We start from the raw sequence: 27,603 nt of genomic DNA on the forward strand, positions 1-27,603 counted from the left end.
AGCAATCTCCCACCCCTGATGCCCAGCTGACTGGGAGTAAATTTGCTCCTGGTCAGCTGTCTACATATGCCATTCCTTGCAGTAATTACTCAGCACTTAATTTGCTACCTGCATTTGCCCGATCCAGTTGTGCAGAAATGGCATTTGCACATAGCAAACTAAATGCTGAGTAGAGGAAATTTCTGTGCAGTAAGGGTTAGCACATGTAGATGGTGATGCTACTACACTGTAATTAGCTCTACTGCATAGTAAAGCATCTCATGTAGATGCACCCAAGGTTGATCTATAATCAGAACAATACAGCTGACTCCGTGTAGAGCAGATGAGTCTGTGTTGCATTTTTAAGGGGCAGACAGTGTAGCTCAGGGGTGCTCAACCCTTGGCCCATGGGCTAAATATGGCTCATGGAGCCATGGCATCTAGCCCACAAGGCTCCACAAGGATCAGAAAATTTGGTGGCAGAAAGCAGTGGCAATTAATACTGCCATTCTTCCACCACTTCCAAATTCCCAAACCCTACTTTGCCTACCTGGGGTCAGGCCAAGTCCTGTCCCCTCCTGTGTGGCTGGATTGGGGCTGAGCCATAATCCTACCCCACATAGCAGGTCAGGCCCATTGCCTGAATCCAGCCCATGGATGGACTGGACCATCCAGCCCGCAGAACAAAAAAGGTTGGGCACTACTGATCTAGCCCATAAAAGTATGATGCAGTCATTTGCTGTAAGTGATACATGCCCAGATGACCCTGTGCAGTAGGGCTGTCTGAAGCTTTGGTCGCTGATTCGATTCAGTGGAGATTTGGCCCGATTCGGCGGCTGAATCTCTGAATCTGGATTGAATCAGGAGACCCTTTAATCTCTTTGAATTGAATCAGAACCTTCTGAATTGATCTGGAGACATTCAGAGAGATTTGATGATTTGGACATGGACGCCACTTTAAATGTTTTTTCTACATACCTCAAAGTACCAGGCAGCTCATGAATGCTGAGATGGTGGGGCAGGTGGAGCATCCCACAGGAGTACCTCAACGTGCTTTGCAGCAGACTTGGACGTTGACCAGAAGCATTTCCAGTCCACTTCTGGGTCTACCACAGAGTGCATGGGGAGCACCCCACACCCCCAGGCTTGGTGACTCGTGCCTCCTGGGTCTGGGGGGGCACCCAGGATCCCCCCACAGCCAACTGCTGAGCTGAGGGGGTGATGGGGGAGTTCCATCACTGAGCACACAGGGGCCCCCTCATGCTCCTTAGGATGCTCCATCTGCCCCACTGTCTCAGTGTTCGTAAGCTGTGCCTGGTACCTCGAGGTACGTAGAAAAAACATTTAAAGCTGTGTTTATGGCTGATTCTCTGAATTAGCATAGAATCTTCAGATTTGGATTTGGCTGAATCAAATCAGGACAGTGATCCAAATCAAATCACCGTCCCCCGATTCAGGCCAAATCTGAATCAAAATTGAATATGGCCCGTTTCACACACCCCTACTGCGCAGCATGCTTAAAGGGGATAGAGCAAACAAGCCCACATTGGCTGGCCCTTAAGAGTACCATACAGGGTTATCTACTGTAGCATGATGGTGGCAGGATGGCAGACCTCATTCACACAGGAAAGAGCCACAAACTAGCTCCTCTTGTCATGTATTTTTTAGGCATCGCAGCACAGGTAACTTGTACAGATGGCTCCAAAGACAAGGTGGCTTCATACTTATTAATTGAGAATCCTTCCAGGGCACAGGAAGGAACAAAGGTTATGTCTGAAAAGTTAACAAATGGTGGACACAAGCTGGCATCACTGGAAGAAGAGAGATTGGGGTCAATCAGATACTTCTTTTTATTTAGTTTTTGTATAGCACCTAGCAAAATTCAGCATTGGTCCACAACTAAGGTTCCTAGGTGCTAGGATAATACAAGGAAAAACTATTATTCAGCTTGTCCTCACCTTTATGATAGTACCTGAAGGTACCTGTAGATGTGTCGGGATGCTGCTCCAACATGCTGTAATAACAACGTGCTGTTAATCAAGTCTGCTGGATCATGCTAATATTCACTATCTTTACAAGAAATTTATGAAGAAGGGGAACTGAGGCACAGTGGGACTAAAGGCCAAATATTCCCTGCCCAACCCTCCCCCCTTCCCCCCCCCTTGCAGAAGACTTAACTGCTTAATGTTGGACAGGCAGAATTTAGGCACCTAAAGCCAAAAGTTTAAACACCATTTCAGTGCTGGCATGCCCTGTAAGGGTCTAAACTTCAGAGGTGCCTCCCTTTCTGATTTGAAAGTGCCCAATGGTATACAGTTCTGTACTTGCTTAGAACTATGGTAGCCGTAACAGGGCTACTCTCTGTCACTGTATGACACGGTTACAAGAAAAGATGGACCTACGGCCTGACCCAATAAATGGCAGTTCTTATGTTCTTGTATTATATCAGAGTAGAGGTATCCAGGAGCAGCTTTTTGTTCTTTTCTATTTCTCTTTTACAGTCTTAGAATAAAAGGAGTTCTCAAGAGTGATGAAATTGGTTTACAGGGATGTAGGTTGTAGCCGTGTTGGTCTAAGGACATAGGCAGACAAGGTTCTTTGGGTAAATCTTTTATTAGACCGACTTAGTTGGTTTAATAAAAATTGGTTTATAGCTTATTCACCACTGGGCACAGCTATACGTGTTATTAGCATGGAGCAATAAACTCCAGCACAGTTGGTGCCAGAGTTTATTTCTCCTGGGTGCCACATTTGCATGTGCACCTGGGATCGCAGCATGTTGAGCCAGGTCAGAGCAGCCCTGGCTGGCAGAGATTCTCTGACCCAGCTCACTGTGCTGTGGAGGGGCTGGCTGGATTATGAGGGTGCTCCAGTTTGGGTCTAGTTGGCAGGCAGCCCCTGCACTGAAGCAGCCTTGTGCCCCTGCTAGCCTTATCAGCATCTACATGTGCACTGTGGTGCACTAAATAATGCTGCCTCATTATAGTGTTTACAAGTACTATCCTATGGCAGCATTTGTTAGTTTACTGTGGCCTAATAGGGCTGCACATGAGATGCCAAGACTTTACTGATGAGCTAATTGGTCAACTGTGCAGTAAACATCTTGTATATTGCTCCACTGAGGAGCAATATAATTTACATATATTGTGATTTTCAATGTTTTCTTTATAAGGTTTTCATTTATTGTTTATCTTTTTACCACAACAACAAATGGATATTTTTGGACATTGTTTTATTTATTATTAGGCACCAAGGCAAACAATGCCAAGTACTCTACACTAGGCATTGCTGGTTTATACATATATCAAACCCAGAGGGGTTGTGCATTTAATATTTCATGGTCCTTACACAGACACAGCCTGGAGATAAGAATCTGGAGCAGTGGTCACCAACTGTTGGAGCTTGATCTATTGGTAGATCTCGAAGCCTCTTGGAGTCGATCTGAGGCTGGGGTGGGGGGCTGAGTGTGCAGGTACATGCATGCAAATGCCCCACCCCCAACCCGGCAGGTCAGTCTGCGGGGGAGGGAAGGGGCAGGGGCCAGATTGAGGCCCCCCACAGTGAGGGAGGAAGTAGGGCTAGGGCTGGGACCTCAATCTGCCCTGCCTTTCTCCTGCCCCTTCCCCCAGACTTACCTGCTGGGAAGGCACATCCCCAAATAATTTTTTCTCCCTCTTCCTCGATTTGTCTCCCCAGCTTCCTGCTCCATATACTTACCTGCTGGGCTGGGCAGAGGAAAGGGGAGTGGCGGCTCACAGCAGATCTTGGGTTACTTCTAAATGCCAAAGGTGATCTCCTACTTAAAAAGGTTGGAGACCAGTGATCTAAAGGGAGTTTCAGTTTAAGGGGAAGCCCAAGATATGCACCTCAGTAACAGGCAGAATGGTGATCTTGTCCACAGTGATCAATATAAGAACAACAGGGACTTATAAGGAAAATTGACCTCTATTAGACTAAGAAAAATACTCCAATTGCCTGAAGCCTGATTTTGGAAGGAGCTAACCAAGAGTTCCTGGTTTTCTTCCAGATTGGTTTAGATGAGTTGTAACATGACAAAACATGTTACATCATATACATACAATCATATACTATACCAACTTGGTATCCTTTTTGTGGCAAATGAAAGGGGACAGTACATGCTTTGAAAAACAGCCTCTTGAAATACAAAAAACTGACTTTGCTAAATGCTCAGTAAATCACCCATATTTATTAAGTAAGGCTGAGAGATCTTTTTCAATTTCCATGGAAATGGAATTGAAAAAGGAGCGTAGCCTGCCTGTGCTCTTGTTCCCTAGAGTAGGTCAATAAATTTCAATTATTTTTTTTGTCAAAGAAATTCAAATTTGCCTTTTTTAAAAAAAGCATTGTTTTACCCTTAGTTGTGATCACAAGCATCTGTCAAAAATTGCCCACATAGTGGGTATCTGATGTTACCCTTATCTGATGTTCCCTTATGCCAGGGGTGGGCAATTATTACAGCTTCTAGGCCACTTAATAAGTTTGATGGGGCCAGGGTCATGGTGGTGCTGTTGGCAGGTGCAGAGTGGTGCAGGAGTAAGCTCAGCATGGGCTACCCTGGGCAGCAGTGGACAGGGCTCAGCCCCATGCAGAGCACCACAGGAGTAGCCACAAGCCAGATATAATCAATTGGTGGACTTGATCTGGCCCACGGGCTGTATTTTGCCCACCCCTGCCTTATGGCCTCAGGCCTAAGAAACAGCCCTAGTTTTTAAATACTAGTTTTAAGATACTATTTGCTGAAAATTGGAGTATTTTAGTTTTCCTTAAATATCACTCCGTTGACTACAGTATGAGCCTGATATGATATCAAACCAGCTGATATGGTATCAAACAGGGAGGGGGTTAGGTGTAGGTAACAGATTCTTAGTTAGCTAAGAAATTATAATTTTGTTCTATAGAGACTTAAATGAGCACCTTGAGGAATTAGTTGGTTATCAGCGCTGATCACAGAGGAACAGGTGTATTATATTTCCTGTAGGAAATATGATTTAATAAGCAGCCACTGGATTTTGTACTAGCTGCAGTATCCAAACAGTTTTACAGTCTAACTCTATGTAATTTCTCCAACCGGCAGGGCTCAAGGACATGAGAGATCATAGCACAGTTTCAGACAGCACACTCCACAGTCAGGCTTGGCAGCAGCCTATTAGAGCTTTACCTAACAGCAGTTGTGTGAAATTAGCAAATCTCTGATCAGTTTCACTGCTTCTGGTAATCTTCTGGCACTGTGAATGTAGAAGGATTAGTGGAACACACAGGGGCTGGAATAGTGAGGAATACACTCTCACCTTCATATGAAAGTATCTAGGATATTTCAGGTAAGGAGGGAAGAGAGAAATTACTGGGGTGAGGTAGATTGGAGAAGGGGTTTGAATTTATCTGACACCTGCATCACTGTCAGCTCTTGATACATTACCTTGAGTCTGCTATAATATATATGTATATATAAATTTAAATAAATTGCTTGTGATGACCAGAAAACAATTCTGCTTTCTTATGACTTTTGAGCAGTAACATAGGGAGGCAGCCAGGCACCCAGGGCACAGGGGCCGAAGTGACTTCCGGTTGCCGCTATAATTGGTTGCAACTGTAATTGCAGACGTAGTGGCAGCAGCTGCTGTTCTTTTTTTTGCTTCCCCTTCGCCCCACAAATTGTTGTCCAGGGTGGTTGCCCCATTCACCCTGCCCTAGTTGTGCCATTGTTTCTCATCTTACTACAAGACCTATAATGAAGCATTAGGTTGCTGCCTGCTAAGACTGCTACCACTTCCCTACCTTTTTAGGTTAAAGTAAGTTTACTACTAGAAAACAACAACAATAATAATAATAATAATTTCCCCTATATTTTTTAAATGACTGCAGTCAAACTAACCTCTGTAAGATAGCCACTCCTGGGTACCATGTGGCACATGTAGGAAACAACAAAACAACCTAGGAATAGGGTAGTGTCATCATCACTCATCCCACTCTTTGCAGGAACAGTACGTTTCCAAATTAGGTTAAATAGATTTAAATGGGCTGTAAACTTATTAAATCTCACCCCATGTGAGTTTGTACAGGTGCAATTTACTAAAATCTGTTTTAAAATTAATTTAACTGATAGTTTTCTACATAATCAAGTCCATAGTATACTAGGTCATACCCTCCCCCTTTTCACCCTTCATTTGTCCTGTTTATATCACGCGCTCTTCAGGAAAGGAACAGTCTCTTACTGTAAAAATATCCAGAGTCTAAGTAGGGTTTATTCTTAGTTGGTCTCTACTGCACTATTATAACAAATACCAAGAATACATAACTTCCAAAGGGTAATGTTATACAGTGCAGTATATCCGCCTTCTTACACATAATGTCTCTTGCATATAATGTTTGTTTATACTATAGTATGCCAAATCAATTTTCTGTGTAATATGCAACAATTCATTAAGCTGTTCATTAAAAACACTCAGTTTCCAGAGCACACAGAAGGGTTAGCTTTTATTTATCAGACCTGTCTACAGACTCAAGAAAATTATGCAACCATTTGATTCCTTCCAAAGTCCAATTGCAGAACATTAATTTTGGTGTTCGCATTCTTTCTTTTTAAAGGCAGTAATGGCAAAAGACAAGCAAACAAATGAGGAGCTGCAATACTGCTCTCTGCTATTGATCAGGGCAGAAAAACTGACAAATTTTGCCCTTTTCTCATGGATGTGTTCTTTCTCTATCTGCCATTTCAGACTGCTTACATATCATCATTGGTGATAATGTTATGGTCTTCAGATGGTCAAAGTTTCTTTTTAAGGACTTGCCTCTAGCAATGTACAGGCATTTAATTTCAAGTGGGAGAATTACTGTTCTCCTGGGAGAAAATAAGTGCACAGACATTCAAGCCTTTTCTTGCAGAGCAAAAATGGCAGCTCTGGGAGAAAAATAACCTGGGAACTGCCAGTACTAAAACACTTTGGGAGAGTTTCTTCCAGGAGGCTGAACATCTGCATACTTTCTTCTGGTTAAATGCCTCCCAGGGCCAAGAGGGGTGGAGCCAAGGGAAAGGCTCCTGTGTTCTGAAGACCAGGGTCTGCCTGGTCTGGAGAAGTGCGAAGCCTGTAGGTGGGAGGGGAGAGGAGAAGTAGTCCCAGCTCCTCCCTGCTTGCTTTCCACACTGGAGTTCCTGGTGTGATAAGCAGGTAAGGGCTTAGCCATGCTGCTCCCTCTGCTTGGACACCAGGAGTGAAGCTCAGGGAGCAGTACTCCCTGCCTGTTTCCCCTTGTCCTCCCCCTGCTTCCCCCTGCTCAGTTGAATGGTAGGGGTGACAATCTGGGCTTGCAAAGCTTGAAAGCCCAGCATTTGGACATGCCAGCTTCCTCTTGCATCCTCCTACCACTCAGCTGAGCTGTAGGAGTGTTAGTTTAAAAGCCAGAGGGTCCGGTATCCTGGCATGCAGATGATTTTCCCAAGCCTAGCTCCCAGCCCTACCAGCTCCCCTTTGCTGCCCAGCTGCCTGGAGCAGAGTGGGGGGCGGCAGGTTGCTGTTCCAGAGCAGCAAAGCTGAGGAGCCTTACTGACCTGGCAAAAAGCCCCGTACTACTCTGGGTCAGTCCAAAGAAGTGTGGAGGAAAGACAAGACTGCCATGCAACTTGCTGCATGAGCAGATAAGTGTTTTCCCCCACCTCTCCCTACACTGGTCCAGATTAGTGGGGAAGAACCAAGAAGGTTTTCATTGTGGGAGAATGCTGTTCATCTATCAGTCAGCTGAGTGGTAGGATGGGGATCATTCTCTCAGGTATGTTTGTGGCAGATGCTGCTTTTTAGTAGTTGCCAACTCCCACTTGACAGCTTGCCCTTTTCCCAGGCAGGGAAGGGGGGAATGTTCCCCCCCACAACTCCCAGCGAGAGAGTTTTCCTGTGAAGGTCTCCAGCCATGGAGCTGGAGGAATGTCTGTACAGTCCAGGTCCTGGGCTCTTTTTCTACAAGAAGAAATTTATTGTGGTAGAAATGAAGTTGTGTACAGACATTCTGCCTGGTAAACTAATTTGCAACAAAGTTCTCTATCTGATATGGAGGGGACTTGCATATGAACTCCTAATTCCACTATGGGATGCATAAATAATGTGCCTCAAAATGCAGGCTTCAAACTGTTTTGTCGCCATCCCTGTGGCCAGAATACAGAGTATTCTTCCCCAGTTCTCATTTTCTTCTTGTGAGGTACAACAACAAGAACACAGAAGCTAGTCATACAGTGTTGCTGATTGCATTGTACACAAATAATTCCTCTTCGGGTTGGGTGTTTATTTGGTTTTTTTACTGCACATACTGTTTTGAAACAGAGTGTGTGCTGTGGCCTGGCTCAGACATGGAAATGTTAAAAATGAAACAATCCTTTTCAGTATAGCAACACAGGGCAAGAAAGGGCCACCCAGATCTTCAAGTACCAGTGGTCATGCAATGATTTTCCCCCAAAAGAGCCCACAAGATCTTCCACTCTTGCTCTCATTGCATATCACAGCCACTAAGCACCTTATGGAGAAAATCCTTCTAAGTGCCATGGGACAAGAACAAGGGAGACAACATAAAGGAAATAGCAATATACAGTATGTGGCAAGTGATGCCATACAGCAGACCGTCATCTGCTCCTAGTCCAGTAAATGACAAAACCCACAGTGAAGAGAGAGGTAAATCTATTTTGCTTACTAGTGGCAGGATAAGTAATGCAATTGCTAAAGATGAGTGACGATTTCTCTTCCAAGAGCCTGTTTTCAGCTGCTTGTAATGCTGCCAAATTTAATCATTTGGCCTGATATTTTCCATGCAGGGTGTCTGCCTCTGGTTGTTGTTTGTTTGTTTGTTTAAATAGCATCTCAGCAAACAGGGTTCAAACATATTTCAGCATCTATGTAGCTGTCTACCTATGGGGCTGGAACATCTGTATGTTCCTGTTCCTCATCTATTTTCCCAGGGCTAAGAATTTTTTTAGAAATGTTTAGTGATGAAACTGAATGTGGATCCAAAGTAAGCAATAGTAAGACTAAGCAATAATATTCAGTTTTGAAGCACTTTTTAAACCATACCAATTAATCTGTTTCAGATCTAAACTTCAATTGCAAAAAAATAAATTGATTATAAAAGAATATTGGTAAAAAGGTGATGGATTAAAAGCTCTGACTGATAGGTGAGTTTTGGGTCCAACCAGGAAATTCCCATTTCCACCCCTAGTAAAGGTATTTGTTATGTCAAATACCATAGGAAAGTAGGACTAGAAGTAGGACTGGAAGGCCTCACAAGGTCATCTAGTCCAGCCCCCTGTTCCAGTCAGTATTGGCCATGACCAAACCATCTCTGCTAACTGTCTGTTTAACCTGCTTTTGAAGACTTCCAAGGATGGAGATCCCAAAATTTCTCTAGTAGCCTGTTCCAATGATTGACACCATCACAGTCAGAAAGTTCCTTCTAATCTCCAGCCTAAATTTCCTCTGCTGCAGCTTGAAGTTGTTGCTCCTAGTCCTGTCTCTTATGGTCAAGAGAAAAGCCCATCTCCATCTTCCCTATAACCACCCTTCAGGTAGGTATTTGAAGACCATTATCAAATTGTCCAGTCTTCTCCACATTAAATAATGTGATAACTTTCAGCCTTTTATCATAAATCTTGCTTTCCAGGCCCCTGATCATTTTTGTTGTTCTGTACTGGAGTCTTTGCAAACTTTCCACATCCTTCTTGAAGTGTGAAGTGTAAAACGGGACACAGTACTGCAGGTGAGACCTCCCCAGTGCTGAATAGAGTGGAAAAATCACTCCCCTTGATTTGCAGGTGATTTGCCTGTTAATACAATGTAGTATGCTGTAGGAATTTTTTATAGTGGGCAAATCTAATTCGTAATCTGCCTACTTATAAAATAGATGAAGCTTAGTTTTTTTCCAAGTGTCCCATTCCTTATTTGTCACGAGGGAGGGTCATTACTCCATCAGAATGACAAGAGAACATATATAAGCAGGTACTGCAAACTTTCTTAAAATACAGTGGTTATTTTGTTTGGAATTTTCTTATTCCCTGTAAATACACACATGGGATTTGTTATTTTCCTAACACAAGGAAGGTTGGTTGGAGGGCCGCACCCAGAGGGTGGTAGTGGATGGGTTCTTCTCGACCTGGAAGGACGTGGGCAGTGGGGTTCCGCAGGGCTCGGTCCTCGGGCCCGCACTGTTCAACATCTTCATCAGTGACTTGGATGAGGGGGTAGAAAGCACCCTGTTCAAGTTTGCTGATGACACTAAGATGTGGGGGGATGTGGGTGCACTAGAAGGGTGCAATAGGCTACAAGCTGACCTTGACAGGTTGCAACGGTGGGCGGATGAGAATAGGATGGGGTTTAACATTGATAAATGCAAGGTGTTGCACATGGGGAGGAAGAACCGGCACCACACTTACAGGTTGGGGAACTCCCCTCTTGCCAGCACGGAGACGGAAAAGGATCTTGGAGTCGTCATTGACTCCACGATGAACATGGGCCGGCAGTGTGGGGAGGCAGTCAAGAAGGCCAACCGTACCCTGTCATGCATCCACAGATGCATCTCGAGCAGGTCCAGGGAGGTGATCCTCCCCCTCTATGCGGCACTGGTCAGGCCGCAGCTGGAGTACTGCGTCCAGTTCTGGGCGCCACACTTCAAGAGGGACGTGGACGATATGGAAAGAGTTCAGAGGAGGGCCACTCGTATGATCAAGGGTCAGCAGGGCAGGCCTTATGAAGAGAGGCTACGGGACCTGAACCTGTTTAGCCTCCACAAGAGAAGGTTAAGGGGGGACCTTGTGGCCTGCTACAAACTGGTCAGGGGGGATCAGCAGGTATTGGGGGAGTCCCTGTTCCCCCGTGCACTGCCAGGAGTGACCAGGAATAACGGTCACAAGCTGGCGGAGGGTAAGTTTAGATTAGATATTAGGAGGCGCTACTTCACAGTCAGGGCGGCTAGGGCCTGGAACCAGCTTCCAGGGGAAGTGGTGCAGGCTCCTAGCCTGGGGATTTTTAAAAGGAAGTTAGATGAGCACCTTGCCGGGGTCATCTGACCCCGGTGCTCTTTCCTGCCAAGGCAGGGGGTCGGACTAGATGATCTACCTAGGTCCCTTCCGACTCTAGCTACTATGAAACTATGAAACTTTGAAACTATGAAACTAAGGCTGTCTCTTGAACAGCTAGTTCTGTCTACACCCCACCCACCCCTGTGCTGAGCAGTGAACAGGAATGATTTGCATATAATGAACACCTCTACCAATTTAAACCTTAATTTGCAGGCTAAGCTTCTGCTTTGACAACCTTTCAGGAGATAGGCCCCATTTTGACTTAAACTACTGGGTTCTGAAAGTGGTCCTATGAAGGGAAGAGAACCTCACTGGCATTCTAGATATTCCAGGCCCAAGGACCAGATCTTGATTGACCTGTAAGGCACCTAAATAGGCTTGGGCAGAATAAAGATACCTATGTGACAAATATGAACTGACCTTACTCAGTAACATGAACTGCTTAGTGTAATCTGTATTCATTGGTCACCTCCTTTTAGGTCTGGAAAGATGCCAGCATGCCTAGGTTTATATTGCTATGCATGCTCAGAATCTATACCTATAATTACAGCACGTCAGAGCAAACTCAGTTGAGTCTGCTGGAGCATGGTAATTACTGTGCACCGGCACACTCCAGCACCATGTGTATCAACATCCTTACACTGAAAAATGGTGGTGGGGGCACTTTAACTAAGCTTGTTGAACACTGGAGTTAGTTTAATATGTCTAAACCTGGCTAGGTTCTGTAACAGCACTGCAAAATCAGATAGAAATCATAAAACAAAACAGGAAATCACCATTAGAAAAACACTTTGATAACTGAAACAATTTGAAAAAACAAAAAAACTTTATAAAATAGTCTTATGTTTTAGACTTTGCTAGATAAGACCTTATCCTTGTGGGGCTAAAATAATCTCCACTGGATGTAATAAAATACCAAGGTAGATGAATTTGGCCCATGAATTTGGCCTATACCCTATAGCAATAGTATATTTTTTATACTATTATATATTGTTATATGTTATAACAAAACATGATAAAAGACCCATCCAGCAAAGATCAGCTTTACAAATGTCTTTTGAAATGTCATTAAGCATAACCTTCTGATAAGTCCTTTTTCCTTGACAGTTTCTGCACCAAAAGTATGGGATGTTTGATTGAAGTGCATAACCTCTGCTAAGTTACTAACTCTTAGTTAGAAGCATTCTATTTGATTATCTACAGGAAAAAAATTAAATGGTAGAATTTTTCTGGATTTTTTTCTTTAGCAGCATATACTTCAAGAAGAATGAAAATAATTTCTAATATTAGCAATTCTTTTGAATACACATGTATTGAATGCTGCTAATTATAAACTAGTTTACTAATAATATTGCAAATACCTAAAACACAATGTTGTCAATAAAAATTAGGCCTATGTATAAAAGGAGGCAGATAATGTATAAAGCATCAACCCTACTGTAATAAGTCTAGTCATATTATAATTTAAATCCTTAAATGGTAACTTCATTTTCTATGATAACTTTTGTTAAAATGCCCTGAGCATAATATAATTAGTATGTCTGTCTAGACAGAATGCAGATGCAAAACAGAGAAGATAGCCAGCAGACAAACTATAGTTTTTATGCAGATAGCCAGACAAGAAAATAGCTACATTTTTTTATATGGAACAAATATTCAGTAAACTGCAAGCTGTGTCTTCATGCTGCTGGTAGTGGATATGTCTATTAACAATACAGACATGTATTGTATCCTTCACTAAATTGCATAAAGAAGATTTGTGGCAAGTATTTAGAAAATTCCATTAAGGATTCAGAAATAATCTGCTCTCCATGAGGGCAGTAGCATCTGAGCTTGATGAACTCAAAGTTAACTGCTGTATTACACTGCCTTTTGGGAAGGACTGCAGAGTGTTCTCGTATACTTCAAAAAATTTGGCGGCACCAAATGGTCTGTTGAATTAATTAGTGCATAGAACACATTACTATAGAATACCATCTTACACAGAGTTTTAGAATATTATAAAAATATAGGGGTAACATAATGATGATGGCTTCCAGGGAGCCTGAACACTGTAGGCATCTTAAGCTTTACAGAGCTAAGATTAAATCCTTTAGGAACTCTGCAGGATTGAAATTCCCTGGAACATTTCCAGCTGAGGCACAGAGAAACACTAATCATCTGGGCAGTAAATTTTAGTCTGTGTGACCTACGGGACTTTTTGGACCTTTGGTTAAGCAAAAAGTTTAAAGGGTTATACTTTAAAGGTTATGGATTGAAAAACGGAGGAGGATTAAAAAAAAAGTATGATCCCAATCATGAGGTCATTTTATGTGCATATTTATGGAAAAGATTAAATAAAAATAATAGCGAGCACTAGAGACTATAAAAATGTCCCAGGCATATTAAAACAAAAATGATTACTTGGATTTTGCTCAGATTACCTGTAATAAATGAAAATATTTAAAACGAAAAGAAACAGGTCCATTTGCCTGCCGGATTTTGGAAAGAATGAGGCTCACACTTAATATGTTGGAGAAATGATTCGAGAACAGCTCATTCTTTCAAAATATTCCTGTTGCACTGTATTCCAAAAAGAAAGTCTTCACAAGCTATTTGTTGTGCTTTAGTTTTGACCATATTGAGATGTTATACATTCGTGAAGAGGGTCTTTAAGCATAGTTGAAAAAGATGTTAATAGTTAAATACTAAAAAGTTAGTCAGGAGTTTTTCCTTTTTTGCCTCGCTGGAAATTTTCTGTTAACATATGCAATTGAGAAAATAGATACCATATTTACTCAACTACAAGACAAGTTTCCCTCTGCCCTCCCCCCTGCTCAATCAGCACATGGAAAAAAGACCATCATCTTATAATCACACTTTAAATACTTTGTCTATCATTAAATTGCTGCTAAAAGCAGCATACGCTAAGCAATGGAAACTAACTATGAAGTCAGTTACATGCAGCCAATACTAAGCATGAATATAAAACACATGGCCCCTATGGGGCAAATATGCTGATGGGAATCTACCATGCAGATAAGTTGGCACAGCCTATCTGAATAAGATTCATGGTAGCATTGCAGCTCTCCTCCTCAACGCTGACTCTTTTTCCAAGTTATGGGGAACCCCTGTATTGAATACATTTTTACTTTCTCTTCACTCCCGCAGCTGAGCTACATCTTTCTTTCCCCTTTCCAGTGATTTCTGTTTCTTCACCAGCTTTAAATGTTTGACAAGCATCACCAAATAGGGTCCCAAATAGTTCACCCAGAATCCCTTTGTCAACCCCACTCTCAGCCTGTCATATACATTTAGTGTGGTCCCCCTCCATGAAGTGGAGCCAGACCAGGTTGCCCTGCACCACATCTGCATATAATTTTTTGGAAGATACCAGAACTCATGAATTCCAGTCATGAGTGGAGGGTTAATTAACATATGGCTCTATCTGGAGTACACACACATATCAAACAGTCCTAAGCTGTGAGGTTACCATTTCTTGAAATGTTCTTGGTTCTGCTGAGGCCCAGTTCAATGACCTGGATGGTAAGTCATGAGCCTTTTGGCTTTAGACTAATATCGTGCATTGTTTGGGACTGAGATGCAGGAGCACTACAGAAAGACAGTTGAAGACAATGGGGAGGAGATGACAGTGATCATATGGAAGAGAAAAGTCTGATACAGACTGTTCAGAGGTGGGACTGCCACCACAGAGAGTGATGATGGAGATGATGACAGTGACGATGATGATGACAATGACAAATGAAATAACTGGGGAAACAGCAAATTGGGAGGGGAGGAAGAGGGAACACTGAAGTGGTCTTGTGTGATCGTGATGGTTAAAGGTGATAATGACAGGCATGAGGACACATGGGTGCACAGGTGCACGGTGCAGTTATAGTAATGGGAATGATAACAGTGTAACTGTAAACATATGGCTTGAACTGTTGAGTGAACCATGTCAGTCATGAGAGACTCCTAGAAGTATTTATTTAAATACTTTTGCAAAAAAAAAAAAGTTTGTATTTTATATAAGTAGGCAAAAATGCTGCTTAAAAGTGTGTTTATGTAGTATTTATGCTAGAAACTGCTGCAAATTTTATCAAAAATGTTGATGGAAGTCAAATGCAGAAAATTTAAAATCTTTGCTGACAGGTAGGAAAGGAACTGCAAACCTCAGGGCTAAGGAAAAGATCCAGAGTCTGCTGACCAGGGGTCTGAAAAACAATAAAGTTCAGATCGTATGGGAAGGAATACAGTTTCAACTGTGAGGTTCCAATAATGTACTTATGGAATTCTTTCAAAAAAGTTTTAGCTGGAGTAGGAAGAGTGACTTGGCTATATCCGAAAGACTGTCTTGTAATATTTTTTATCATATTGAATGTTTATGTATTCCTACCCTCAAGACTACTGTCTGAACTTCTTTCAAGTTCTGAAGTTGGATGTGTAAGAGCCTTTTGCTGAGTGTCAAGTTATTTCCGACTTTGCCTGATTGGCCACTCTCTTTGTAGTTTGTCTTTTAGCAGCCAGACTGCAAGGTTCAGTGATTTAGCTGCCTAATGACACACTGGTTGTGGCACAGGAAATCTTCAGTCATCAGAAGACTGATTGAACAACAGGCTGACTTTTATATTACCTCTTAAAAATAAGAGTTTATTTGGTCAATGTAGGCCAACTGAGTTTGACTTTCATTCTAATCTCTGTGTGATACTGGCTACAGAGGTATTGGGAGATATGTTTACATGTACTGGCTATTGGGTGGTGTCAGAACTTCAAGCACCTTAGTGTTATAGATTGTAAGGCCAAAAGGGACCTCGGAAGATCATTGGGTCCAGCCCCCTGCACCAAGCAGGAAAGACAACCGGGGTTCAGGTGACCCCAGCAAGGTGACTGTCTAGTCTTCTCTTGAAGATTTCCAGGGTAGGTGATTGCACCACCGCTGGAGGGAGCTTATTCCACAGTCTGGACAGCCCAATGGTAAGGAAGTTTTTCCTAATGTTGAGCCTGAATCGATCTTCCAGGAGTTTGTGGCCATTACTTCTGATTTTCCCCTTGGGTGCCCTGGTGAACAGTTGCTTACCAAGCCCTTGATATACTCTGCTAGTGTAGAGGTAAGCTGCTACACTCTCTGCTTTCTTTTCCTCAGGCTGAAGAGTCCCAGATCCCTCAGCCTTTCCTTGTATGGCTTGCCTTTTAAGACTCTGATCACATGGGTGGCTCTTCTTTAGACTTTCTCAAGCTTGTCCATGTCCTTGTTGAAGTGTGGTGCCTAGAACTGGATGCAGTACTCCAGCTGCAGTCTCACCAATGCTGAGTACAGCAGAAGAATCGCCTCCTTGGTTTTGCTGGAGATGCATCGATTGATGCATGCCAGAGTATTATTTGCCCTACTGGCTACAGCATCACACTGCCAGTTCATATTTATACTGTGGTCTATTTTACCTCCAGGTCCCTTTCATTTATGGTGCTAGTCAGTTTTGTGCCACCAAGCCTGTAGCTGTGTTGGGGGTTAGCTGTCCTGAGGTGGAGCCCTTTTCATTTCTCGACATTGAACTTCATCAGCCCAACTTGCTAACCTGTCTAGGTCTGCCTGTATCTGTAGCCTATCTTCAAGCATGAATACACTCCCCCTTAACTTGGTGTCATCTGTGAACTTGGCCCATGAGCTCTTCACCCCCACATCCAAATTGTTAATAAAGATGTTGGAAAGTACTGGACCGAGCACTGACCCCTGTGGGACACCGCTGCCCACTTCTTGCCAGGATGACACAGATCCGTTCACTATGAGTCTCTAGGTTCTGTCCTGTAGCCAGTTTCTCACTCACCTGACTGTCTCTGAGTCAAGACCACAATCCTCCAATTTTCTCACAGGACATTGTGGGATACTAGATCAAAGGCCTTTTGGAAGTCAAGGTATACAATGACCATCTGCTCTCTCATGTCCAGGTGGTGAGTTACTGGGTCATAGGAGATGAGGTTGGTAAAGTAAGACCTGCCAGCGACAAAGCCATGCTGGCTGCCATTCAGAATCTTACCTTCTGCAAGCTTATTGCAGATAGACTCCTTGATGAACTTTTCTAGGATTTTTCCTAGGATGGAAGTTAGGCTGATTGGCCTATAGTTACCCTGGTCCTCCCTCCTCCCCTTTTTGTGGATGGACACAACATTGGTCTTCTTCCAGTCCTCAGGGACTTCTCCAGAGCACCACAAGTTGTGGAAGAGTTTTGCCAGGGGTTCCACAATGACTTTGGCTAGCTCCTTCAGCACTCTTGGATGAAGGTGATCCGGAACCTCTAACTTGTATATGTCTAATTTTTTAAATTGGTCATATACCAATTCTACAGCAATAGTAGGAAGGTGATTATTCCTACCGTGCTCATCCTCTTGTCTACCTGGCATGATTTTCCCCTTGGTCCAGTGAAAGACTGGGGTGAAGTCATTCAGGAATTCAGCTTTCTCCTGGGTACTGGTAACTAGCTCTCCTGAGTTGTTAAGCAATGGCCCACACTCCCATTTTTTCCCTCCTGTTCCCTATGCACCTAAAGAAGGATGTCTAGTTTTCCTTGATTCCCATTGCTAATCTAAGTTTAATTGCTGCTTTAACCTCTGTTCCCTGCAAATGTCGGCCATCGTGGAATAGTCCTCCTTGGGGCCTGTCCCAAGTTTCCATTGTTTATAAACCTCTTTCTTTTTTCTTAAGAAGACCGTGATTTTCTTGTTTAGTCAAAAGGGCTTCCCAGCCCTTCTGGTACCTTTTCTTCCGCATGGGAATAGACTTCCTTTGTGCTTCAAGGATCATGTCTTTAAAGAACAATTACTCTTCTTGCATACCTTTTGTCTTCAGTCCCTGGTCCTGAAGCACTTGCCCTACTAGTGACCTAAGCTTGTTGAAATTTGCGTTTTTGAAATCCAAGTCTTTAATCCTGCTATCCAATTTGTCTGCCTTACGTTGAACAGTGAACATGATAGTTTCATGGTCTCTGTTGCTCGGACTTCCCTCTATATTTAAGTCGGTCACAAGGTTGTCTCCTTTGGCCAGGAACAAGTCTAGAAGAGCGTCACCTCTGGTTGGCCCATGCACCTCCTGAATTAGGAAGAGGTCCTCAACATGGGTCAGGTAGGACTCTGACCGATCCAGCTTGGCCAAGTGTTCTTCCCAGGAGATATCTGGATAATTAAAATTGCCCATGACAACTATGTCATGTGCACGTCAGTCAATTCTCGAGTGAACTCCAGATCGAGTTTCTCCCCCTGGTTTGGTTGTCTGTATTATACACCTGCAGTTAGGTCTCTCTCGCAATGCCCCCCCCCCACCCGACAACCCAGAGGATTTCAAGCTGTCCAGTTTTGGAGCCAATGTCAGCCTTCAAGGAGGTGTACTGCTCCTTCACATAGAGAACAATGCCTCCATCTTTTTTTCCCTATCTGGTCCCTTCTATGAAGGATGTAGGCCTTTATAGCTACGCTCAAAAGGGAGAAATGCTTCATTCATCCTTCTCCTTCCCTTTATTCATGTCAGGAAATGCCTTGCTGTTTGGATTACTTGGCAATGGTACACTGACAGACCATACAGTAGGTTGGACAGATTATGAATGTAAAGTTGAGTAGACCTACCTGAGAATGAACAGGAATAAGTTGTGGACTTTTTTTAAAAACATGCTTTCAGTGAGAAACCAAAGTCATTGGAGGACTGCCAAAAGATTTTTAACAGTTTTCTTACATTAATTATATGTAGCTATAAAAGTTACACTAAAAGAGTGCAGTGTATAAATGAAATGTTGAAAAGCATTTTTTTCAGAGGCTTCCAGTCAATTCCAAAGCCTACTACTCCTCATTATTTCATCAGTCAGCTCCACAAACCTTCACTGCTTTTGTACCTTGCCAGCACAACTGTCCTTTAAAGGTGATTTGCTGAGTTGAATTTATTTAATTTAGAAGTGAGAGTAGAATCTTTCTTAACTAAACTGTCCTAGAACCGTTCAGTTTTTTTACAGAAAGACAATGCTTTCTACCTCACAGTCCCCCCACCCCCCAAATGCCCTTACAAGTATACTCAATGAGCACGTAGGAGGAGGAACTGATTCTGAAAGATAGAGCCAAAAGTGGAAAGGGAAGAATGAACTCATCTGGGAACTCTTTCTTTTATTATTTGTATACTTTAATATGATTTGGTAGAAGAATAAGGAGGTTGACTTCTGATCCTACATTTTTCAACAGTTCAGCCATTAAAATCAATGCATGCATATTCAAATTGCCCTGCACCAATTAGAGGACTGCCTCACTCTTCTCCATTTAATAATTACACAATAAAACACTTTAAAAAATGTGTTACTGCAGTTTGAGATTCTTCTCAATGGGCGTGTCTACATGAGCTGCTATGTTGTTGTAGCTTGTTGCTATAGCAATGTAGCATTGGCAAGCACAAACTGTGACACTGATGCTACATTGCTATAGCAATGAGCTACTTTGCCATGGCTCATTGCTACAGCAGCGTAATGTCTAAAAATAACTGTCCACCAGGACTGTGCAATATCAGTGGGTACTAAGCAGTCATTTAGTACTTGCTTTAGCTAAATGACTGCACAGGACCAAATGCGCTGTCAGAGGCACATGCAGATGCTCCCACTGTGCAGTGCATAATGTCCACAATGCTTATGAACAAGTGCAGTAGGCTGTGCATTGGCCAGGCAGGTATGCAGATCTATACATATGTACACTGAGAGAGAGCAAGTCACATAATCTTATGTAGAAAAAGACCATGATTAGCATCAGGGAAGGGAAAGAAAAAGCCTTCTATGTTTTAGTCTCAGTAGCTGAGTGTTAGGAGACACTCACTCAAGAAGCATGAGACACTGGTTGTAGTTCACCTTCCCCTAGGGGATATATCACTTGTCTCTCTCCAGTCTCCTAGCACAGATGGTGCTCCACCTTAACTCAATGGTGCCCAACCTCTCAGCCTTATGGGCTGGATGAGTGGTGTAGTGTCAGTCCACAGGCACAATCCGGTGCACAAACCAGATTGGGCTCCTGTCCCATGCACCATGTTGCACTGGACTGGGCCCTGGCCAGATCAAGCCACTGCCCCTGCCCTGGCCCTAACCCCACATGCATTGGATCAGACTTGCTGCCCCATCCTCAGTTCTGACCCTAATCCTGCACATGATGGATTGGGTCCATCACCCTGACCCCAGTTCTATTCCCACGGGCTAAATCACATGCATGGGGTCATGTTATCTGGTCTGGCTGTAGGGAAGCAGTGGCACTGTTAGTTGCCAATCCTCCCTGACTGCCAAAATTCTGCCTTGGAGAGCCCCAATGACCAGATCATATGATTACAGGCCAGATAACATGAACATACCAATCAGCATGCCACAGGTTAGGCATCATCACTTGCCAGCTCCCCTTCTGAAGCTGGCCTCTTTGTCACCCCTGACATCAAGATAGATATGTGGAACCAGGAGCAAGAAAACAGGGCAGATAGTGTAAAGTGAGAGAGATACTACCCCAAAAAGAGGTAGGCCCTGTGGTCCAGCTTGGACCTTTGCCCGCAGTAAGGTAGAAGTGTCCACTCTGCTCTCCATCCTATTTATCCAATGACTATTAAATGCAGAATACAGTGGCTTATCTTCAATAGGAGGACTGGAGAAGGACCTGTATAATGTATGACCTTCAGCCTGGTGGTTTAAACACTATGCTAGGAAGTCTACAAGATACAGGTTCAAACTCCCTTTGGGTGAGGAGGCTAATAGCTTTTATTTCCTGTTTCCTGGGTGAGATCAAATTTGGAAGGGCCCCACTCCTCTTCCTGGTGTTTGACAGGGTGCTGTTTAGAGGCTTATGTTTAGGCGTATGCATACCTGCTTACAGAGCGCAGGCTAGAGCACATGCTCAGCAGTAACATGGATAATTATGCATCCATACTGCAAATACAGAAGGATCACAAACTGTGTAAGTTCCAAAAACTACCATTTGGACAGGCAAAATGAAACAGGATAATGTTCAAAGTCTCTTGCTCACCTATCTCTATCAACATTAGAAATTTAAAGAATATCTTGCCACATCCTTCAGAAGCCAACAACATGCATATAATTCTGCAAAAGGCTAGCATCCAGAACCTACAAAAGAGACAATGGCAATTTGGGATACTTGGTAGCTTTGGGTTCTCTGTCTCTGTACAACTGCCCAAGTGATGGGCCTTTCCAAGACATTCCAAGCCACTGAGTTCCTTATATTGTTAAAAATAATTCATTTACCTATTCCCTGGGAACATGTAATTTGCAGGTGTTTTTACAAGCAATTTTATCTAACGTATTTATTAAGACAACTGATTGTTGAAGATTTTAACTCATTCCCTGAAATCTTATTCTCCATAAGTCTCATATTAAGAACCAGTTTTCTTTTCTTGAAAGTTTCCTACAGCTTCTTACTTCTTTTTGCTATTCTCCCCACCCCTCCCCCATTAAAACCACTTGTCCTTCAAACATTATCCTTCAACTACTTCACCTGAACTTTTTGCTTTCTGGAGACAGGGTGTTGCTTTGCAGCGAATCAAAAATACCTCACAAAAGGACATCTTCCATGCAAAATTACAGATGTCAAAGACAAAAAATGAAAACATGCACGCGCAAAATAAGTACAAGAGGAACAAGAAAGTGACTAGTCTTTTCTCCAGGCAGTTTAGTGATGAGTTGACATCAAAAGATTTAGGAGTTCAGCTAGGCATTCTGCAGTTTGGTTCATTAGAATACAGAATGTTGTGCTGCTTTTCATCTTCAAAGTGCTTTACAAAGACTAATTAATTTGTTGAAATATCCCTATGAAGTGAAGTGTTATTGCTCCTATTTGGCCCCCATCCCTCTCAGATGAGGAAGCCCATGCTCAGAGTTTAAATGCTTTGCCCCAGGCCACAGAAGGAGTCTGCCAGATTGAGGATTACAGCTCTGGAGTTGGATTCTCTCTCAGCTCTTGTGTCATCCTTTAGATTGTTCTTATTTTATGACTGCACATATGACAGCACTTCAGCTGTTCTAAGCCATCAAATCACTCACCGTTTTTCTCTTTAGCTCTATTGCCCTCTAGGACCTATTTTTTTCTAGACAAGGCCACAACTTTCCGTGGTGTTCTTTGACCTAGAGTATGTAGGCCCACAAACAGTCCTGTAATTAACCTTTCCCACTGCCTTCAATTTTGTCCTCTAGCTCCCTACTCAAATGCCAAACTATCACTATGAATAGAAGGGCTGATCTCACAAAGCAGGCTCAGCAAAATTCTAAGCTTGCTGCTAAATCTCCTGTACTACCTTAGACTTTCTGTATGCTCTCAATTCGCCTCTTTGTTCCTTGTTCCCTACCTCAGAGATGTTGTGTGGAAAAATGCGTTGATTGAGATGTATTCAAATCCTATGGGAATGGGCACCATACCACCATGTGAGGCTATGGATGGATGTTACAGTTCTAGTGAGAAGAATGCCCTTTTAGGTCTGCTAAAATAAGAGTTTTCAGGCATTCAGATGTTTAGTGGATAGAAAAAACGCGGTGACTCTGCCACAAAATGCTAGCTCAAAACCTTTTGGCTGGGATAATCTAGTTGGGGATGGTCCTGCTTTGAGCAGGGGGTTGGACTATATGACCTCCTGAGGTCCCTTCCAACCCTAACTTTCTATGATTCTAAACCCTCTGTTGTGAAGATACCAAACATCCCTAGTAAATGGCTTTGGTAAATCCTAAAACTAGCAGCAGTTGTGGTCAAAACTAAACACCCTTGTATTGGCTCCCAGCAAACAGCTGTACAGATGGAGAAGACAGACACTACAATTTTCCAGATTTATGGAAAATTCTGTCTCAACAAGTAGAGAAGGTTAGAATAGAAGCTGGGATTAGTTTGCTGTTGACTATTTAGGATGCTACCTATTTCTTATTATTATAAGTCACCCTAACCTGTACTATCCAAAATGTTCATGAGGTAGTTATTTAATAAGAACAAGCCCTTTTGCAGTGTTCAGCAGCACTTAAGCTGTTGACTCCATATCAGGATCACATAAAGTGAAGAAGTGAACAAGACTTTTTTCTGTACATCAACAAATGTTCAGTTAAAGATAGAGGCTGGAGGTCTGGGTCAGTTCTTATTTCAGCCAAGTCAACTGTATGCACTATAAATTACTATAGGCTTGGTGCTGTACTCTCTTTTGTGAGGTGTTAAGGACCTTCAAGTTCCATAGAGTACAGGAAGTTCTGTATGAATCAAGCCATGCCAGGAACATGTCAGCATTGTAGCACAATAAGGCACTGCTTCCTATGTAATCAAAACAGGGAAAAATTATTTTTTCCATAGAGCACTGGATCACAGGAAGGCAGTGGCACCTAACCTTCTGGTCCTTAGCCAGGTGAGTGGCACAGGGGTGGTCCATAAGCCGGACCCCACACTGGGTCTTCACGTGGGGTCACTCTGAGGGTGACATCTAAGGTACTGGACCAATTCCATCTGCCTGGGTCCAGCCACATGTTGGCCCAACCCTGTGAAACTGGGTCTGACCACGTGTTGGTGCAATATGGGGTGTAGAGCCACATCCTCTGGCCTGTGGGGCTCCCTGCAGGTCCAGAAATTTGGCAGCAGAGGAATGGCAATGAATGTTGCCATTGTTCCTCCACCATCAAGTTTCTGAATGCCTGAGGAGAACCACTGGCCAGAAGAGCACCCCGCAGTAAAGCAACCCCCTGTAGAAGCAATGTGCAAGAAAATAAGTACAGGTAAGTGTAAAATGCATGTTTTCTAAAAGATGCTTCTTTAACAATTTATTTTAAAATGCTGTGTAATTAATGTCTCTAAAACAATAAAAAAATCAGATATCAAAGACTTTTCATTATAAAGCATGAGAACAGTAAGGTAAATTAATAAATGATGGGACCCCTTTTACCACGTCAAAATAATGACCTTCAACTTTTCTGAGGGTGTTTGGGTGGGGGGAAGGGTAAAGTAAGCCATTTCTCACACATCAAAGAATAATATGGTAATTAATGCATACTATAATTAAAATGCAAACTGTTACTGAGTATATTTGAATACAGTTTCATTAGGGCTGAGTATTCATAGAACAAAGCTATAAGACCTTTTCTGAGACTTCTTTTTTTTTTTTAGGATGGTAATCGATCTTGTTGGGTAAGTTTGCTTAATGCCAACGCCCTGATCCATCCATCCAACAGTGCAGTTTGGGACACTTTGTCTGCAACTAGTGCTAACAGCAAAGAGCGAAAAAAAAATCCTTGATGGTACCAAAAGAAACTAGAATTTCTAGAATGTGTCATATGCATCACAAAAAGCATACTTTCATAGTTTGTAGGGTCGGAAGGGACCTGAGCAGATAATCTAGTCCGACCCCCTGCCATGGCAGGAAAGAGTACTGGGGTCAAACGACCCCAGCAGATGTGCATCTAACCTCCTCTTAAACACCCCCAGGGTAGGAGCCAGCACCACTTCTCTTGGAAGCTGGTTCCAGACCCTAGCCACCCTGACCGTGAAGTAGCGCCTCCTGATATCTAACCTAAATCTACCCTCTGCCAGCTTGTGACCGTTATTCCTGGTCACTCCTGGCGGTGCTCGGGGAAACAGTGACTCCCCAATGCCTGCTGATCCCCCCTGACTAGTTTATAACAGGCCACAAGATCCCCCATCAGCCTTCTCTTTTGGAGGCTGAACAGGTTCAGGTCCCACAGCCTGTCCTCATAGGGCCTGCCCTGCTGTCCCCTGATCATGTCAGTGGCCCTCCTCTGGACCCTCTCCATGCTGTCGACATCCCTCTTGAAGTGTGGCGCCCAGAACTGGATGCAATACTCCAGCTGCAGCCTGACCAGTGCCGCATAGAGGGGGAAGGATCACCTCCTTGGACCTGCTCGAGATGCATCTGTGGATGCATGACAAGGTGCGGTTGGCCTTCCTGACTGACCCCCCACACTGCCGGCCCATGTTCATCTTGGAGTGAATGATGACCCCCAGATCCCTTTCCGCCTCCGTGCTGATAAGAGGGGAGTTCCCCAACCTGTAGGTATGGTGCCGGTTGTTCCTCCCGAGGTGCATCACCTTGCACTTGTCTGTGTTGAAACCCATCCTATTCTCGTCCGCCCACCCTTGTAACCTGTCGAGGTCTGATTGTAGCCTGTTGCATCCTTCCAATGTACCCACGTCCCCCCACATCTTAGTGTCATCAGCAAATTTGAACAGGGTGCTTTTTACCCCCTCATCCAAATCGCGGATGAAGATGTTGAACAGTGCGGGCCCGAGGACCGAGCCCTGGGGGACCCCACTGCCCACGTCCTTCCACGTTGAGAAGGACCCATCCACTACCACCCTCTGGGTGCGGCCCTCCAGCCAGTTGGCGACCCATTTGACTGTGTGGGTGTCTACACCACAGCCCCCCAGTTTCGTAATGAGAACAGGGTGAGAGATAGTGTCAAAAGCCTTCTGGAAGTCCAGGAAGATTATATCCACTGCTACCCCTGCGTCTAACAATTTGGTGATCTGATCATAAAAGGCCACCAGGTTGGTCTGACAGGACCTTCCACTGACAAACCCATGGTGGTTGCCCCTAAGCATGCAGTCTCCTGCTGGCCCCTCCTGGATGTGTGCCAGCATAATTTTCTCGAACAGCTTGCCTAGGATCAAGGTGAGACTAACCAGCCTATAGTTTCCCGGGTCCTCCTTCCTGCCTTTTTTGAAGATGGGGACCACGTTGGCCCTCTTCCAGTCCTCCGGTACCTTACCAGAGCACCACGAGTGCTCATAAAGTTGTGCCAGGGGACTTGCAATGACCCCGGCCAGTTCCTTTAGAACTTTAGGGTGGAGATCATCCAGGCCGGCTGACTTGAATACGTCCAACCCCTCCAGAAGCTCTCTAACTAAATCCTCGCTAACCCGTGGTCCGGGTGTGCTTCCCCCAGGGCCCGAGGGGGGCCCAGCAGAGAGGTGGCTGTTCTGGTCCCTACTTAGGAAGACGGAGGCAAAGAAATCGTTAAACATGTTAGCTTTGCTGTCTGGTGTGACGACCAAGTTACCCATGTCGTCCTGCAAGGGTCCCACATTACCCGGGACCTTCTTTTTACCCCCTACGTATTTAAAAAAAGACTTCTTATTGTCCTTAATCTGGGAAGCTAGTCCCAGTTCCATCTCTGCCTTGGCCTTCCTAACTGCCCCCCTACATCCCCGAGCAACTACAGAATAGTCCTCCCTGGTGATGACCCCTTCTTTCCACTGGGTATAAGCCTCCTTTTTAGCAAGGAGACATTCCCGGATGCTTTTGATGAGCCACAGAGGCTTGTGTGCTCTCCTGCTCCCTTTGATCCTCGTTGGGATTACCTTCCTTTGGGCTTGGAGGATCGTCTCCTTAAGGAGCGACCACTCTCCTTGGACACCTGGCTCCCCTCCCCCCTGGGACCTCAGCGCTTCTCCAGCTATCCTTAGCTCGTTGAAGTCTGCCCTCTTAAAATCTAGGGCCACTGCCTTACTGCATGCCTTTGCCACCTTGCGCTGGATGGTGAATTCCAGCAGGCGATGATTGCTGTCGCCCAGGTGGTTGAGCACTCGCAGTCCCCTCACCAGGTCATCACCCGTGGCCAGCACTAGGTCCAACAAAGTGTCTCCCCTGGTGGGGCTGTGCACCTTCTGGTTTAGATGGAGGTCCTACACTCTGGCCAAGAACCTACGGGAGCATTCAGACCTGGCTGACTGCTCTTCCCAGCAGATGTCCGGGAAATTCAGGTCCCCCCTGACAACCACATCCTTAGCCTTCACTACCTCTGTGAGCTGACCCAAGAATTCCTGGTCAAGCTCTTCTCCCTGTTTGGGAGGTCTGCAGTAGACTCCCACCGTTAAGTCCCTTTCCCCTCGACTGCCTTGTACTCTAACCCAAAGCACTTCAGAGTGCCCCTTCCCGGCTCCTTGCTAATTAACAAGGATGTATATTCCTCCTTAATATAGAGCACCACGCCCCCACCCCTCTTTCCTATCCTGTCACTCCTGTACAGCCTATAGCCCTTGACATTGACCGCCCAATCATGCGTTTCATCCCACCATCATGAGAAAGTAAAAGTAATTAGTAGTCTATTGATTATAAATAGATTAGTAGTCTATAGAATACAATTAATCAATAATACTATGTTTAACAATTATTAAATAGTAATATTAAAAGGACATATCAAACACTGTTTAATAATTTACATAATAACTAGTCACAAGAATGTGCTCTTCTCTCTCATTCTGCTTAGTTCAGAATTCAGTATTTCTAAGCAACTGCACTCCTCTTGAGCAAGGCAGAATGGCTCAAAGGCTTAATGCTGCTGCAGAGAAGCCTAGCATGTGCTCATTTAACACATTTGGATATATGTCATAGGGCACATAGGGATCAAATAGCAATAGCTGATCTAGACAGTTAAGACAACAGGGAGGTAGCTTTCTGTATGCTTTTGGAATGGAAAAGGTTGATAAAAATCCTCCTTCATCTCCTTCCCCTCAGCATAGTCTCACGGGACACCGCAGAATTCTGTCTGAAATTAGCCTACAAGGAGATACCCATAGCCAGGATGTTT

This window comes from Crocodylus siamensis, chromosome 1 (assembly GCF_052110815.1).
Source record: "Crocodylus siamensis isolate JL-2025a chromosome 1, ASM5211081v1, whole genome shotgun sequence".
In the NCBI taxonomy this organism is placed as follows: domain Eukaryota; kingdom Metazoa; phylum Chordata; order Crocodylia; family Crocodylidae; genus Crocodylus; species Crocodylus siamensis.